General features: G+C 38.9%; 2 protein-coding genes across 3 annotated transcripts in view; one reads left to right on the top strand and one right to left on the bottom strand.

The window, feature by feature from the left end:
* LOC138021412 (cytochrome c oxidase assembly protein COX18, mitochondrial-like) overlaps positions 1-7,500 on the top strand; it is a 401,574-nt gene that overhangs the window by 263,618 nt on the left and 130,456 nt on the right. The window lies entirely within an intron of this gene.
* Positions 1-7,500, bottom strand: part of LOC138019547 (adenosine receptor A3-like) — a 19,655-nt gene that overhangs the window by 12,106 nt on the left and 49 nt on the right. Inside the window, exon 1 of the mRNA XM_068866386.1 lies at positions 7,468-7,500. This exon is cut by the window's right edge and continues 49 nt beyond it. The gene's annotated coding sequence lies outside the window, so the exon portion shown is untranslated. The remainder of the gene's footprint in view (positions 1-7,467) is intronic.

The following is a 7,500-nucleotide window of genomic DNA, read 5'->3' as shown; positions in this document are numbered from 1 at the left end:
CAGCATACATTATCATATCTTAACATTCTTCACGCTTGTTCACATGGGCCCATAACATGCTGAAAATCTTGAGACTCCACAAAAAAGAGCTGGCAATTTCAATGCTTTAATTTTACTCAAAACGCTGAGAAATGAAAAATGGGAAGACATGTATTTTGGTACAACTGCCACTTATCAACTGACATCATAGTTCCTCAAATAACACGATCTTTTCTAAAAATAACAAGAAGATCTTTCAGAAATTAAAACCGCACTTTGAAAATTTATCTGTTTTCTAACCACTATAGTCGCAACGTAGTACACATTCCAAAGCAGTCCTTGTTGATTCACTGATGACTATAGAACCAAAATCACTTTATCAATCTGTAGCACAACAAACTGACAACAACGACTGCACACAAAGTTATTGCACCATTACTTATAGCCGTTGTCAAATCTCCGATTGCACCATCAGTCGTAGCCGTCGTGAAATCTCCGATGACGTAATAGTCTTAGCTTTCTTTCTTAAAAGTCACGATTACATATTTCAACAAGAAGATCTTTCAGATCTGAAAACCGCGCTTTGAAAATTTATCTGTTTTCTTACCACTATAGTCGCAACGTAGTACACCTTCCAAAGCAGTCTTTGTTGATTCACTACGACTATAGACACAAAATCACCTGATCAATCTGTAGCACAACAACTGACAACAACGACTGCACACGAACTTATTGCAATATCACTTATAGCCGAGGTGAAATCTCCGAGGAATCTCCGATGACTTAATTAATGGTCTTAATTAATCTGGAACTGTCATCAGGATATCTATGGGTATGAACGATACGATAATAACACTTTCAACAACTTACAGCTTTCTTTCCTAAAAGTCGCGATTAAATTTTATTGGTTTTTTACACGAGTAAAGGCCTAGCAAAGTAGTCACACGCGTCACTTAATTTAAAAATTACGTTATCCACGGCTATGTTTAGTACGGTGGTTATTTCCCTACCAATGAAAGTTGAAACGTCGACACATTCCATGGATGACATAATGACCTTTTATGTATTCAATACTCGCTTCGAATCAACCGCTTAAATAACACAAAAAGGCAATATATTTTGTATTAAATAAAGAGTGGAATATCCATAAAATTTTAAGTACATTAAGGTTTTAACAGCTTTTGGCGAATACCTGTAAACATCATAAGTTGCGTGATTTGAAGTGCCACTGACTATATGACCGAATAGAAATTTGGGACTGCTCACCAACAACTAAATTTTATCTGTTTTCTCACCACTATAGTCGCAACGTAGTACACATTCCAAAGCAGTCCTTGTTGATTCACTGGTGACTATAGAACCAAAATCACTTGATCAATCTGAAGCACAACAAACTGACAACAACGGCTGCACACAGAGTTATTGCACCATTACTTACTAGAGCCGTTGTCAAATCTCCGATTGCACCATCACTCTGATGACGTAATAGTCTAAGCTTTCTTTCTGAAAAGTCACGATTACATGTTTCAATAAGACACATGCAAAAAAATATATATTTTGTTGTAAATAAAGAGCGGACTATATTCATAAAATTTTAAGTACATTAACGTTTTAACAGCATTTTGGCGAATAAACATCTTAAGTGACTGGAAGTTCCACTGACTATGTGGCCGTGTGGAAGTCTGGTTCAGCTCTGGTTCAGAGTTTAGTGTTCCAACACTACCGTGACTTTGCTTTAATTAAGTAAGTTTTATTGTACTTTCTCATTGCTCGAATCATTGTCGCATTAAATATACATCGTAGGTACCTATCTTCACAAACAATGCAAAAAAGAATGTGGTTTTTCAACACAGATAGTGTTTAAATAATGCATCAGTCAATTCCAGCGGTGCCCATCCCCCCCCCCCTCCCCGGGCTAACCCCGGGGCATTAGCATTTTTTTTAATGGGTAAATTCCCCAGGGTGGGGATACATAAGCTGTCTAAATGCCCCGGGGTTGGGACGAAGAAAGAGGGCAAATGCCCCGCCCCCGGGATCGAAACAGCCGTATTCACGTCCGTGATCATTTTTTGATAAACCAAATATAGTTCACCTTGTCGCTGTGAAGAATCAAGACATTTTAAATGATGATGAATCGCATTTTAAGCTCGCAAGATTTGTCTTGAAGATCGCATCATTTGAATTCGCAAACCGTCTGTATTTTAACTCCACTTTCATGAATTTAAAAATTGCCAGGCTAGTTTTGAATGCGAAATGCGAAGTAGTCGTGTTTACGCATTCTTCACGTCAGTGATTGTTTTGTGATATTAGTTCACCTTGTCGCTTTTATATATTCATATGCTTACAAGTATAAATGAAGAAATACCTAAAATTGAGAAAAAAAACTTTAAAAGCATCCACAAGTTTTTCGAGTCAGTGACGGACAAGCCAGTCTTTAACGAAGGCCTCGTATTTTCCGTTAAACTCTTCCATGTTAATTCGAAAACACGTGAGTCAAATGCCCGGGGGTCGCCCCGTGGTAGGCTAATGCCCAGCCCCTGGGCCGCGATAAAATTGCGAATGCTCCACCCCCGGGACTGACAACTTGAGCAAATGCCCCGCGGTTGCCCGGGGGGGGGGGGATGGGCACCGCTGGAATTGATTGATGCATAAACGGAACTCAGTGATAGTCCATCGTTACTGCTTATTTTTCCTTTGTCTGATCAGGCCAGATCAATCTTTATATTGGTAAGCTATTGACACGAAGGTTGCCCAAATATTAATGCATTTATTCAGCTGTAAGTTTCACGTAAAAGGACACAGCGAGCTTTCTGCTCCAGTGCTGCTTTCACTTCTCATTAATCCCACTTGGTTCAGTTCACTTGTTTCGTGACATTTTGCCTGCAAGTTTCCCCTTTGCTAATTGTTTGCACCGTTACAGATCCAGTGCTACTATAAATCAAGGTAAGGGCTGGGTTTCCTTTTAACCGTTTAAATACTGAACCCAAAGTGCACATAATATGAGACGAGTTCACGCTCTTGATTGCATCATGGGTAATCAGGTCAACATGACGGGAAATTCAAAGGTTTGTATGGAAATTCAAAGCAAATATACTGTACATGTCTCTAGTTTATAGACTTTTTCCATCGTAAACCAAACAAATAAGTTCATGTTCACAACTGAGATGAACTGGACTTGGTATCCGTTCTTTGGAATTCCTAAATACTCCCTTTTTTGTTTCCATACATTCTCTGTAATTAATATTTTGTGCCTTAGGAAATAAAGGAAATGTATGGCAGAAACTCTTGTTATTAAAATAATTTCTACAATAGCCATTCTCTCCAAATTTATTCTGCCGCACCTTTGAGCGCATATCTTCTGTTTTGGAAAATAAAAAAAACCCAAAAATTGCATGTCATGAACACTTTTCATCGTTATGAACTTCCTTACAAACCTTTGAATTTCTCTCCGTCTTGCCCTGATTACCCATGATGCACTCAGATCATGAACTCGCCTATTGAGAGCGGAAACGAGGATGCTCCCGCTGAGGAAGAAGCTGCGAAATATCTTACTCGTATCAAAATTCGCTAAGTACTCGAATTCGCGGACGCCTAAGTGCGCGAAATTTAATACTGCGCCAAATGTAATCCGCGCGAAAAGGTTAGCAGGGCCGTAGCCAGAAAATTATGATGAGACAATGTGCATGGCTAAATTCTCTTCGTAGGTATTTTAGGTGTTTATGATGAGTACATTTTGAAGACAACGCTGGAATCACGCTTTATTTTAAAAAAATCACGAAAAAATGTCTGAGGCAAGTGCTTCGGTTTGCCACATACTGGCTACGGCCCTGGCTAGTGGTATATCTTCCAAATTTATCTTACAACCTGCTTAGTGTATCGAAAGCTACAAAGTCTGGCAAAACTATTGAATTCAGCGAGGCCGGATGTGAAATTATGGATGAGAACCGGAAGTTTATTGCAACTACTGCGACGAGGGTAGGCAGCCTGTACTACCTAAACTGTCGAGAGGATCGCCAAAAGATGAATGTTGCAGCTGAGATGTCTTCTCAAGAGACCAAAGGAAGAATTTGGCATCGTCGATATGGTCATCTTCATGCATGCAACCTAGAGGAACTGGTCAGACACGATATGGTTGATGGCTTTGATTATAATTCATCAAAGGAATCAGATCTCTGTGAATCATGCGTTACTGTAGTAAGCTTCCACAGAGTAGCAGACGTAGTGAAGGGAAACTTGACTTAGTTCACAATAATGTATGTGGAAAAATGGGCACCAAATCAATTGTCTTCAACAAAACTTAATTGAAAACACAATGAGTTGGAGTTATAATTGTGCAGTTTCCTTTTCGATTTCAAATTATTTGGTTCCATCTGCAGGTACCGAAGCAGAACTGAATTACTTAAGACAGAACAGAAAGCCACTCCAAATGAAGACTAATCCCAAGTGACCAAAAATAAAATGCTATCTGGTACCTACAGAAAGACGCAAATTATTATTTTGAGGAAAAAAAAGGGATAACTGTATGACGGAAAAAGAGAGTATGTTATCCAGGAACAAGCCAGTAAAAGGAAAAGAAAATACTGTTGCTGTTGCGTCTCTACTGTTCATTAGTGCTTTCGCACTTTTGCTATTGCTCTCAGTTATGAGCACCTCAGTCTGTTATAAGCAATTTATTCCTAGTTGAAAAAGTGTAACTAAGAGCTACACGCTTTATACTAAGAAATAGTAGTAACTTTTCCTATAAGGATCGCTTAATCAAACTGAAGTTATTGCCGCTTAATTACTGGCTTGGATATCTTGACTTAGTTTTCTTTTTTTTATTGTCTTCATGGACATATTAATCTAACTCGTTCATTTAATTTACTATTTTTCGTTTGTTACGACTCAGACGCGTCAAGCATGCTCAGGGCTGAATTTAAAGATTAATAATAATCGTACATCAACTTTTTGGGACTTCTATTTTAACAGCATAGAATTTGTCCTAACTGTCGCCGGGTATACGTAAATACATTTGCTGTGTGCACTTGTTAAGCAGCCTATTTAGCCTATTTACATTATTAAGTTAATATTTTTGGAGAGGGTTGGGTTGGTACTTAAACCTAGTAGGGGACTTAACTGTTGTAATTTGAAATGTGATGTTCGTAACGAGTAACTTTCAATCGCAAACGTTTGGCTGTGTTGAAGAGGTTGCGTAGATATGGCGTACATCAATTCCTCACGATATGGATTGCGGTAGGGCGAGGGTTGGGATGAACATCCATGCCCTGTGAAATCAGCAGTGTCGAAGAGAAAAGGAAGAAGAAGAAGAAGAAGAAGAAGAAGAAGAAGAAGAAGAAGAAGAGAGGTAGGTAACGGAGAGCCTTTTCTTTATGGCTAATAAAGGTGGTTTCCTTTACAACGGTCTGATGCTTCCGGAGATGATACCTTAGAGTGTGTAAACAGTCCAATTCTCTGTCTCCAAAATCATACCTTTAATCAATATTTTTTTTTTGTGCTATTGAATGTTCTTTCAAAAAGTCTCTTTAATGATGTTATGGATTACCCGTTTCATTTGATTTTCTATGGCTTTTGATCCGATTTTGTAGTCACAATTTAGTAAAGTAACTGGTCTCGAATTTTTGCAAGAAAACGAGTTTTTGTTTTGCTCTTTATGAAAGAAGCAGTCGAAAGCATTGAAAAATAAGGCAAAAATATCCCAGAACACCTTGTAAATACTTTAAGAATCACTAATGTTTATCTTTAATCGGTTTCAACTGCACTTGCTGGTTGTGGACTGAGTCTTTCAATCCTTCCCGAAAAACTTTTTGCACGCTTGTGCAATGTTTTCAAATGAAATCGTCCGTTCGCGATTTTCCTTGTGGTGAGGAGATAATTTAGTCACGCTTCGACTCCTTTGTGAGAAACAGACTTGCGGCAAAGGCAAATGAAAGCTATCTCTTACTTTTGGAATGGCTGCTTCATCACTCTATTGCATGGTATGCAACGTGTGAAGCCTTGTGACAGATTACAAGATATTTTCTGATTTCATATGTTGGGGGACTGGAATCCAGTTTAGTTGTTTGCGGGACGGAGGTGGTGCACCGGTAGCGCCAGTGTCGAGGCTCTGTCCACGCTAATGCGTTTTCGTTTGAAAACGCATACAATTAGATGAATTTAATCCTTCTGTCCACACTAAAACAAATGAGCGTGTTAATCGAAACCGCATCGATTTGAAAGTGAGGTTTGTATGAAAACATGGTCAACCACAGTCTCACTTTTAGACCTGGTAACTGGGCACAGAACTGTAAAATGGTCTATTGAGGAATGGCTATCGCAGCTTAGTGGCGTCCCGTCAAATGATTCAAGTTTTTTTTCTTGTTGTTCCGCGGATTTTTAACAGTGAATTTCACATTTTATCGAATCTGAATGAAGTTATTGTTTTCAGTACATTAGATTATAAATGGCGCAAACCGGCACAACTGAAATGGTGGTAGATGGTAGATGCCGTAAACGAAAAAAGCTTTTGCATGTCTTACGTTGGGACTTCTTCTGAACCTGTTTGGAGAAAGGGTTCCTGACAAAAGACTCAGGATTGACGTGCAACGTATGCTAACAAGTCATGCGTAGTGTCTTGGGTTAGGTTTGTGTGCAGTTTTGTTTCCTTTTTTCGTGCAAATCAAAACAGAGTGGTGGCAAAGATTTCTGATACGTGAGAATAAAACCAGGAAATCTCGCCAGATAATGTTGTCTGACATCTGTTATGTCAACAGTAATACTTCTTCTGGCAATTTGCTACCAAGTTTGCTAATTTTAACTTATGCTATTACGAGGCAACTTGTGGATGCCACTAGTTTTTTGCCTCATTTTTTTGTGACAAAAGTGCGTTGTTTTCTGGTTTCCTAAAATCGATATCAAGCGATCGCATAACATCCTGATTTGCGAGAGGGCGGGCATGCAGTACGAGCGGCTAAAGAGCATCTTTTACTGTTACGGACCGAGCAAACTCTTTGATAGATTGATACCCAACTCAAGCAAATTGAGATGATCGGAAGCAAGAGTCATAGAAGTTAAGAGTCATTTTGAGGAAAAACCTGAGCTCGTGGTGTACAGCCCAAAAATGAAGATATAGCTCTTTTAAATTCTGGGATTCTATAGGCATAGAAAATGGGATTGACTAGTGAATTGGCATAAGCTAAAGACGTCGAAAAGAAATGCAAATGAACTGTTTGACTGGAAAAGGAATAATAAGTTCGTTTGGAGAATACGAGGAAAAAAGAAAGAGTGTACGGTAACACAAACGCTAAAGATACAGCTGTCACTATGAACAGTGTTTTGGTCAGTTTTCTTTCTCGACTCACTGCGCCATTGTGGTGAGGATGAGTTCCACAGTACATTTTGGCCACGATCGACATATAAGAAATGACGATAATAGAAAAGCAACAAGCGAATAATGACAAATGTGAGTAAAACTCCCAAACACCTCCTAATGTAAAGAGGACATATACGTACATGCAAGCGGAGTTTAGCACAGCGGTAAGCCAA

The sequence above is a fragment of the Montipora capricornis genome, chromosome 10, assembly GCF_036669925.1.
Source record: "Montipora capricornis isolate CH-2021 chromosome 10, ASM3666992v2, whole genome shotgun sequence".
Taxonomy (NCBI): Eukaryota; Metazoa; Cnidaria; class Anthozoa; order Scleractinia; family Acroporidae; genus Montipora; species Montipora capricornis.
The sequence above is the reverse complement of the archived record's forward strand: the minus strand, read 5'-3'. Positions and strand labels throughout refer to the sequence as shown.